We start from the raw sequence: 10,919 nt of genomic DNA, 5'->3' as shown, positions 1-10,919 counted from the left end.
ACCAGGGAAGTCCCCAACTCTTGGAACTTCTTATTAGATCAAGGCATCAGATTGGATGATGCCACCCTCCTTTCCCATTCCAGGTTGATTTTTGTTCAGTTGATTTTTGTTCAGTATTTATTTTTTGCCAGAACAATCAATGAAAACCCAGCTTCTTAAAGATATGACATCATCGAAAGAAATGGAGTGCAAACTAATGTAGAAATATTAACTGCCTTAAGCTAGTAGTTCACATCATATCTGACAGATGCTGTGTTTTATAGTGTTTTCCTTATAAATTTAAAATCTGGAGAATGTAATCCAAAGAGATTTTGATACACAGCCAATCAGAATTGTGTTTCTGAAGGGCCATGAATACATTAGGGTTTTAGATATCCATGTTTATTTTCCATGGGCTTGTTTTTCATTTCAGGGATAAATAACCACTTGACCTCATTTTTTGTTGTTGTTTTGGATACTAAAAATACAGCTTCAATTTATTTCTCAAATCTCCCAAGTATCTTTCTATCAAACACTATTGATTTGCTGCATATTTAAAAGCACAAGGGGAGTAGTCAAAGGACTTTTTGTGTGTGATCACTCACCTCTAGTAAATATGTTCAGTACAGACATTATTTTTATAGAGTGTGTCCTTAAAATGGAGTAATATGCACTTTCCCCCAAGTTTTCAGTTATCAGACCCTTTACCCAAACATCTCTGATTAACACTTAGCTAACATCATCGTACTTACATACAACAAAAAAAGTTACCACGAAACATGCAATTGGAACAGGTAGGAGATAGCGAAAAGTGGCAGAGATATTGAAAAAAAAGAGGTAAAAATGTACAGAAATCTTCAATCACTAATTATTACATCATAAATTGAAAGGATCCAAAGCCACTGCCACAAAAAACAACTTATGAAAGTTTGTTCATAACTAAAATTGTCTGAGAATACATATAGAGATGTACATACAGAGATACACATGTATGTATATACATATATACACACACACATATACATAGGTGTGTACGCATTTCCTCGGGGGACCCAAATTTAAGACCAACAAGAGGAGATCTGAGACCATTCAAGAGTTAATATATTACATTGTAGAGTTACTACATTAGGCAAGAAAGAATTATCCTCATTTTACAGATGAGGTAGGTACTTTGAAACATGATTCCATCAATGAGTTGTAACGAATCCACTAGGATAGGCCTGCAAGTACTTAGGGTATTAATCTTTTAACCAAGACAGGCTATGATCTGCAATCTCCTAGCCTAACCAATGTTAAGAATGGCTGAGAATCACGTTGCAAACTAAGATCTTCATACAGATTTGCCTGTGATGTCAAGCGAGAACGTGTGGCTGTGCTCTACACAGGGTCACTGAAGAATCCTGGTTTATTGTTCCCATTCTTTTATCTTTAACAGAAAAAGAAGCTAGTACTCTCTTAAGGGCTCTGTATTGCATCTCCCTTGGACACAATAACAGGACAAGCCAATGAGGCTAATCACCTCCAGGGGAATGGAGAAGATACTCAGGTAATTTAAAGAGCTGTCAATAGTGGGGGAGAGACAGAGAGTGGAAAACTAGTGAAGAGTTTCAAGTCCTCCTCTTTATGTACTTGATACAAAAGATGAGAAACATTCACAGCCCTCATGGAGGCTGCAGGGTATTGCTCAGTACCGGCGAGCTCCATTCACAAGTAGTTGCACAGTGGGGCTGCCATTTTCTATATGAACAATTCCAACTGCAGCTGTGCAATGCTGCAGCTCTGGTGGTCTTCATAATGTGGAATAATTGCCTCTAATTTTAGTATTTCTAAAAGAAATTTATCATATTTTATATTTTAACTGAAGAATAAGATACAATGTTTCACACAAACTAGAGCGCCAAATAAACAGAGACTTGAAGTAAAAGGAAAAAAGAAATCCTATCAATTTATTTTTAACCTGAAAAACTGTGTTTTGTTGATTTTATTCTTTAAACAGATCTTAAATTTGTCATCTTTTCATCTGCATTGTATCTTTGAAATATTATAACACTACATCAGCATCTTGCCTCATCCTAAGATTCAGAATAGATGAAAAATAATTTTTAAGTACTAAATAGTAATCCCAATTCCTTAGCTTCCTAGATTTCCTTTAAAAGACCAATTTCCTATCAATTTTCAGAAACATAAACGTACACATGACTTAATATTTGGTATGCTTTCTTCACTACCATTGATTAATAATCTGACTCTAGGAATTATATACCATCTATTCACTTAGTCCATCTCCCAAACAAAATGAGTATATTTATAATTAAAGTTTAAAATTTTAATAATTATACCAATGTAGAAATTGAAAAATAGCATGTCAACATTAACCACTCTTAAGGACACAAAATATTTCCATAACTCTGTAAGGACAAACCTTTCAGTTTTGTCTCTTTTCAAACAAGTTTAAGATTTTGATTGCAAATAATTTGTAGAAACCCTAGTAGGGATATGCTGGGTGCAGATACATGGTGCTGGATTTACTTGAATTCAATTCAAATACAGAATTGATTTTCCTTCCTGGCAGTTTTCTGAAATGTACATTATGGCTTTGTTTAGTTAAACCAGTTATGACACTTGAGCCTCTGAAATGCTAATATACCTGTACCTAGCCTTTGAGTGTGTTGATTTTGCTTCTTTGGTGGAATAAATTTCAATCCCTTTCATGCAGAAAACGAAGATGAGCAGATATTTGTATAATGTATATGTTAATTAAAATATATTGTTCCCTGGGGGCTGGGGAGCAAAGAACGTGTTACTGTGAGAATTTTAAGGCAGACATTCACTCATATCAAATTCAAGAGCAATAGGGCAGGATGGTATATTGCTAGATGCTCAAAAGTGACGTGTTATCATAATACAGTTTAAAAAATAACAGAAAGTCATGCTTTAAAAGATCAACTTGGATGCCTTAATGTAACAGAAATGTGGTTTCTGTCAAATATTGTGTCACCAAGATGCTATAATCGCTTAACCTGACAAATTTTCTTCACAGCTATGCTCAGCTCATGGTTAATGGATTTATATTACCATAAAGAATCAGCTTTTTCATATGAGCTGAAAATCATCATCACACTGTCACCATTCTGCCCACTAGAAAACCATGGGCTTACAGATTAAGAGACAAAAGCCAGTGTGTCCCAGTTGCTGCTATACTTTCACGCCAGCTCAATACACATAGCAAGCAATGCCTGTCCATAAAGACAATGCATCAGAAATTCTCTGGGCTTCAGGCAGCCACCCCAGAACATGTGCACATCCAGCTTGCTTTTCATCTGGTCATTGGTCCAGTTCCCAAATTTTGAGGAATCTTTGTTTGTTTTTGTTCTAGTGTTGGTACCTGTCCCCCAGATAGCCATCAAGAATTCTGTGTTGGAATTGCCAACAAATTCACTCTTCTTTAGGCTAGCATGACCTTGCTGGTACCTCCATAATCTGCACCCAGTAAGTCCATTCCTTGCTTTGAAGAGTGAGATGTCCAATAAGCGTGTGTGTTTTAGAAAGAAAACACAAGGGATGCCACAAAGTATCAAAGTGACCTACAGTTTTATTTACGAGGTAGTGAGTATTTAGCCCATGATTATGGCCAGGGTGCTTTTGGAAATACGTATTGTGGGCTGCATGTTGGCATCAACCAAAAACACTGGCACAGCTGGCACCCACAGAATGAACACAACACAGAAGTGATGTGCCATTTGCTGTGCCCTGTCTCAGCCTTGCCAGTGCTGGTCCTGTCTAAAGGTCATCATATTGAGGAAGTTTCTGAACTTCCTTTGGTGGTTGAAGATAAAGCTGAAGGCTACCAGAAGACCAAGGAGGTTATCTTGCTTCTTAAGAAGCTTAGGGCCTGGAATGATATCAGAAAGGTCTATGCCTCTCAGCAAATGAGAGCTGGCAAAGCAAAATAAGAAGCTATAACTGTATCCAGCACAGGGGGCTCTGCATTATCAAGGACATCAGAAACATTCCTACAATCACTCTGCTTAAAATAAGCAAAGTGAACATGTTGAAACTTGCTCCTGGTGGGCATGCGGGACGTTTCTGCATTTGGACTGAAAGTGCTCTCCACAAAAGGATGTGATGTGCATGGCACTTGGTGCGAAGCTGCCTCCCTCAAGAATGACTGCAACCTTCCCGTGCATAAAATGCTCAATACAGACCTTAGCAGAATCTTGAAAAGCCCAGAGATGCAAAGATCCTTCCAAGAACCACACAAGAAGATTCATCACAGACTCCTACAGAAGAATCCACTTAAAAACCTGAGAATCATGTTGAAGCTAAACCCATATGCAAAAACCATGCACTGGAACATCATTCCTCACCAGGCCAAGTATCCCAAAGTCCAGGTAGATAAGGCAGCACTAGAAGCCAAATCAGATGAGAAGGGGGTTCCAGGCAAGAAGCCAGTGGTAGTGTAGAAAGAAAAGAAGACTGTTGGTGTTTAAAAGGTTTGGAGGGAGAGAAAAAAAAGGCTGTTGCTACCAAGAAACCACCAGCTGAAAAGCCAGCAGAAAAGAAATCCACAGAAGAAGGCTGCTGTATAAACTTAAATTTATTTATTCCATAAAGGGCAAATCATTTTGGACAGCTTATTTTGATAAAGATCTGATCAAAGAGGCAGTGAGAAACAAACCAAAAAAGATGGGAGGAAAAGTTACAAAGATGGTGAAATCAGAAAAAAAAATTATTTACAGATAAAAAGCTGTCTCAGTAGATGATGCAAAGGAATGTACACACACACTTAAAATTGTAAGTAAGAGAATTTAGTAAGTTAGACAGATAGGAAATCAAAATAGTGATGTCATTGGTTCAAGATGGCAACAGAGAAAGATCCTGAACTCACCTCCTCTCACAGACACACTGGATCTACAGCTATATAGGGAACAATTTCCTCTGAGAAAAACATAAAAACTAGCTAAACAATGACTACACATCAAGTGAACTACAAAAAAACCCACATCAAAGTGGGTAGGAGAAGCTGAGAAACAATCTTGCCGTAAAGCCCACCCCTGGAGTAATGACACCCATCAGGAGCTTCTCCCTGTGGAGTGAAGGGTTTGAGCCCCACATTGGGCATCCCAACTTTTAAGACCTGCACCTGAGATATGAGCCTCCAAACATCTAGCTTTGAAAACCACTGGGGGTCATGACCACGAGACCCACAAGGCAATAGCAATCTGAGAAATGGCTTTTAAAGGGCTTACACACTCGGAATCACTTGCCCCAGGGAAACACCTGATCTTGCCCAGACTTTATATGAAAGAAGCTCATTTGCTACTCTTAAAGCATCAGCCTGAGGGGCAGAATTCTAATCAAACACACATCTAAGGGCTGACTATAACGCTTTCCAGAGACCTTGGAGGGTCAGCATTATATTTGTGCTCTCCCTCTGCAGTGCTCTTGAGTGCCAGTGTCTCTCAGAGGGGAGCTCTGACACACATTTGGCACCCCAGTTTCTATGACTGCCACCCAGGGGACACCCCTTGAGCCCCTGGCTCTGGTGGTCAAGTGGCTTGCATTACTGGGTCCCAGGGACTGCAACAACCCCTGCAGGTCTCAGCAGGCTACACCCCCAGGGCACTGAACAGATAGCAGACTGAAACACACCCCAAGCCTTTCTATGAAAGAGGCCTATTTGCTTGTTCTGGAGTTTCAGCCCAAGGGCCAGACTTCAGGTTTGGGCACACATTGAGAGGCCTATGGAGGTGTTCTCAGGGAATGTAGGTCAATGGATGCTATGTTTGCACTCTCCCTCTGCCTTGCTACAGTTCCCCAGTATCACCCAGAAAGGAGTTTATACACCTGCTTGGAGCATGGATTTTTGCAACTGACACCCAGGTGATGACTCCAGATGGCCTGGCTCTGGTGACCAGTAGGTCATACACTTGTGGTCCCACAGGACTATATATATTTGATCATTTTAAAAGCTGCTGCCTTAGGATCTGGCTTGCATCAGCCTGAATCTAGGTGCTGACTGAGATCCTCCCCTGTGGGTAACTGACAGGTCCTGGCAAATAATCAACTACTGGAGGCTATTAGAAATAAAATAGGCTGCTGGGACAATCATAAAGGTTTGAAAGATAACCAAGAGCTAGGGAAGGGTTGAACAATAAGGTTAATCTCCTACACAAGCCCACTTCTTCAAGGCTGGGAGAGTTGACTGTTTCATCTAATACATAGAAACTAACACAAAGAGTCAAGTAAAATGAAGAAACAAAGGAAATGTTCCAAGCAAAATAACAAGATAAAACTCAGAAAGAAACAAAACAAAACAAAAGAAATAAATGTAATGAGACACAGATAAGTAATTTACCTGATAAAGAGTTAAAAGTAATGGTCATAAGGATGCTCACTGAACTCAGGAGAATAGATAAATATGGTGAGAACTTCAACAAAGAGACAGAAAATATAAGAAAGTCAAATAGAAGTCACAGAGCTGACAAATATAATTACCGAACTAAAATTACACCAAAGGGGTTCAACAACGGACTAGATGAAGCAGAAGAATCAGTGAACTTGAAGACGTGTCATTTGAACTCATCCAATCAGAGCAGAAAAAATAAAAAAGATTAAAAATAAAAGTAAAGATAGCTTAAGAGACAAATGAGAAAATATCAAGCAGGCTAACATTCACATTATAGGGATCCCAAAAGGAGAGAGGGAAGGAGGGAGGGAGGGAGGGAGAGAGAAAGGGGGAGAGAGAGAGAAGGAGAGAGAGAGAGAGAACTGCAAAGGTCCATTTTTATGTTGATTTTTTCAAAAAATACTATAGTACTCCACAATCCATGGTTGAATTCACAGATGTGGAACCATCTATATAAGGGGCTGACTATAAAGTTATATGCAAATTTCTGATTTCATGGGATGTCAACACCACTAACCCCTGCATTGTTCAAGGATCAACTGTATAACATTTGTCAATATTTATTCACCCAGCACAGGAGCACCTAAATATATAAAGCAAAATTTACCAAACCTAAAGAGAGAAACAGACAGCAATACAATAATAGTAAAGAACTTTAATGTGCCACTTACATCAATGGCTAGGTCATCCAAACAGAAAATCAATAAGGAAACACTGGCCTTAAATCACAGGTTAGACAGATGGACTTGACGTATACAGAACATTCCATCAAAAGCACATTCTTTTCAAGTGCACATGGAACATTCTCCAGGGTAGATCATATATTAGGCCACAAGAGAAGTCTTAATGAATTTAAGAAGACTGAAATCATATAAAACATCTGTTCCAACCACAATGGCATGAAACTAGAGATCAATTACAAGAAGCAAACTGAAAAAATTCAAATTGTGAAGATTAAACAACATACTACTAAACAACCAATGGGTCAAAGTAGAAATCAAAAGAGAAATTAAAAAAATACCTTGAGAGAAATGATAATGGAAATACAACATATCAAAACAGGGAATGCAGCAAAAGCACTTCTAAGAGGGAAGTTTATAGGAAAACATGCTTACAACAGTAAACATGAAAAACCTCAAATAATCAACCTAACATAACACCTCAGGGAAACAGAAGAACAAAGACCAAAGTTTGTAGAAGAAAGAAAATAATAAAGATCAGAGCAGAAATAAATAACATTGAGATTTAAAAAAATAGAAAAGATCAATGAAACTAAGAGCTGGTTCTTTGAAAAGATAAGCAAAATCAACAAACCTTTGTCCAGATTCATGAAGAAAAAAAGAGTGCCCAAATAAATAAAATCAGAAATGAAACAGATGTTATCACCGATGCCACAGAAATATAAAGGATAAGAGACTACTATGAACAATTATACGTCAATAAATTCAACAATCTAGAAGAAATGGATCAGTTTCTAGAAACGTATACAACCCACCAAGACTGATTCATGAAGAAATAGAAAATTTGAACAGACGAATTACTAGTAAGGAGATTAAATCAGTAAACAAATACCTCCCAACAAAGAAAAGTCCAGGACAAGATGGCTTCACTGGTGAATTTTACCAAGCATTCAAAGAATTAATACCACCCCTTCTCAAAGTCTCCAAAAAATTAGAAGAGAAGGGAACACTTCCTAACTCATTTTACAAGGCCAGCATTACCCTCATATCAAATCAGACAAGGAATTCAAAAGAAAAAAAATTACCATCCAATATCCCTGATTACCATAGATACAAAAATCCTCAACAAAATATTAGCAACCCAAATTCACAGTATGATCAAGTGGGATTTATTCCAGAGATGCAAGGATGATTCAACATCTACAAAATCAATAAATGTGATGCACCACATTAGCAAAATGAAGGATAAAAAAATTATATCATCATCTCAATAGAGGGAGGAAAAGCATTTGTCAAAATTCAATATCCATTTATGACAAAAACTCTCAACAAACTGGGTATTGAGGGAACATAACTCAACATAATAAAGGCCATATATAACAAAAGCTACAGCTAGCATCATTTCATTATCAGCAGTGAAAAGCTGAAAGCTTTTCCTTTAAGATCAGGAACAAGACAAGGATGCCCACTCTCATCAGTTTTATTCAACATAATATTGGAAGTTCTATCCAAAATAATTAGACAAGAAAAAGAAATAAAAGTCATCCAAATTGGAAAGAGAAGTAAAATTTCCATTATTTGCGGACGACATATTATATATAAAAAACCCTGAAGTCTCCACCAAAATAACTGTTAGAACTAACAAAATAATTCAGTAAAGTTACAGGACACAAAATCAATATACAAAAATTAGCTGCATTTCAATACACTAACAAGGAATAATCAGAAAGACAAATTAAGAAAACAATCCCATTTACAACTGCATCAAAAAGAATAAAATACCTAGGAATAGCTAGTGGGAAGCAGCCACGTAGCACAGGGAGATCAGCTCAGTGCTTTGTGACCACCTAGAGGGGTGGAATAGGGAGGGTGGGAGGGAGACGCAAGAGGGAGGGTATATGGGGATATATGTATATGTATAGCTGATTCACTTTGTTATACAGCAGAAACTAACACAACATTGTAAAGCAATTATACGCCAATAAAGATGTTAAAAAAAAAAATGATGGCCAAACATATGTCCCACAAATCAATTGAAAAAAAAAACCAACAACCTAGGAATAAATTGAATTAAGGAGGTAAAAGACCTGTACACTGAAATCTATAAAACATTAATGAAAGAAACTGAAGAAGACACAAGCAAGTGGAAAGATATTCTGTGCTCATAGATGGGAAAAATTAGTATTGTTAAAGTGCCCATACTACTCAAAGCAATCTACAGATTCAATGCAATTCCTATCAAAATTCCAATGGCATTTCTCACAGAAACAGAACAAACAATCTCAAAATTTGTATGGAACCAAAAAAGACCCTAAAAACCAAAGCAATCTTGATAAAGAAGAACAAAGCTGGAGGCATTGTGCTCCCTGATTTCAAACTATATTACAAAGTTATAGTAATCACAACAGTATGATATTGGCATAAAAACATACACATAGATCAATGGGACCAGAAGTAAACCCATGCATATATGGCAAATTAATTCATGACAAAGGAGCCAAGAATATACAATGGGGAAAGTCTCTTCAATAAGTGGGTTGGGAAAACCAGATAGCTACATGAAAAATGATGAAACTGGATCCCTATCTTACACCTTACACAAAAATCAACTCAAAATGGATTAAAAACTTGAATGTAGCCATGGAACTCTAAAACCATGAAACTCCTAGAAGAAAATATAGGTGGTAAGCTCCTTGACATTGATCTTGCTGATGATTTTTTTGGATCTCTCATGAAAGCAAAAGAAATAGAAGCAAAAATAAACAAGGGGGACCACATCAAACTAAAGAGCTTCTGAACAACAAAGGAAGCCATCAACAAAGTGTAAAGACAACCTACCAAATGGGACAAAATATTTGCATATCATATAAATGATAATGAGCTAACATCCAAATACATAAAGAATAGATATAACTGAATAACAAACAAAAAACAAAATCCAATTAAAAATTAGGCAGGGAGGAGCTTCAAGATGGTGGAAGAGTAAGACGCGGAGATCACCTTCCTCCCCAAAGATACATCAGAAATACATCTACATGTGGAACAACTCCTACAGAATACCCACTGAACGCTGGCAGAAGACCTCAGACCTCCCCAAAGGCAAGAAACTCCCCAAGTACCCGGGTAGGGCAAAAGAAAAAAGAAAAAACAGAGACAAAGAATAGGGATGGGACCTGCACCAGTGGGAGGGAGCTGTGAAGGAGGAAAGGTTTCCACACACTAGAAGCCCCTTCGTGGGCGGAGACTGCGGGTGGCGGAGGGGCAAAGCTTCGGAGCCATGGAGGAGAGCGCAGCCACAGGGGTGCGAAGGGCAAAGCGGAGAGATTCCCGCACAGAGGAGCGGTGCCGAACAGCACTCACCAGCCCGAGAGGCTTGTCTGCTCAACTGCCGGGACGGGCGGGGGCTGGGAGCTGAGGCTCGGGCTTCGGAGGTCGGATCCCAGGGAGAGGACTGGGGTTGGCTGTGTGAACACAGCCTGAAGGGGGCTAGTGTGCCACAGCTAGCCGGGAGGGAGTCTGGGAAAGGCTGGAGCTGCCGAAGAGGCAAGAGACTTTTTCTTCCCTCTTTGTTTCCTGGTGCACGAGGAGAGGGGATTCAGAGCGCCGCCTAAACGAGCTCCAGAGACAGGCGCGAGCTGTGGCTATCAGCGCGGACCCCAGAGACGGGCATGAGACGCTCAGGCTGCTGCTGCCACCACCAAGAAGCCTGTGTGCAAGGACAGGTCACTCTCCACACCTCCCATTCCGGGAGCCTGTGAAGCCCGCCACCACCAGGGTCCCGTGATCCAGGGACAACTTCCCCGGGAGAACGCACGGCGTGCCTCAGGCTGCTGCAACGTCACGCCGGCCTC

The 10,919-nt window shown here is 39.2% G+C and overlaps 1 pseudogene across 1 annotated transcript; it reads left to right on the top strand.

The window, feature by feature from the left end:
- The first annotated feature begins 792 nt into the window (after window positions 1–792).
- LOC309630495 (large ribosomal subunit protein uL4 pseudogene) lies at window positions 793–10,314 on the top strand (annotated as a pseudogene). Its single transcript has one exon. The product of its transcript is annotated as a large ribosomal subunit protein uL4 pseudogene (transcript).
- Window positions 10,315–10,919: the final 605 nt, after the last annotated feature.

The sequence above is a fragment of the Balaenoptera borealis genome (genome assembly GCF_965194805.1).
Source record: "Balaenoptera borealis genome assembly, chromosome: 6".
In the NCBI taxonomy this organism is placed as follows: Eukaryota; Metazoa; Chordata; class Mammalia; order Artiodactyla; family Balaenopteridae; genus Balaenoptera; species Balaenoptera borealis.
The sequence above is the reverse complement of the archived record's forward strand: the minus strand, read 5'-3'. Positions and strand labels throughout refer to the sequence as shown.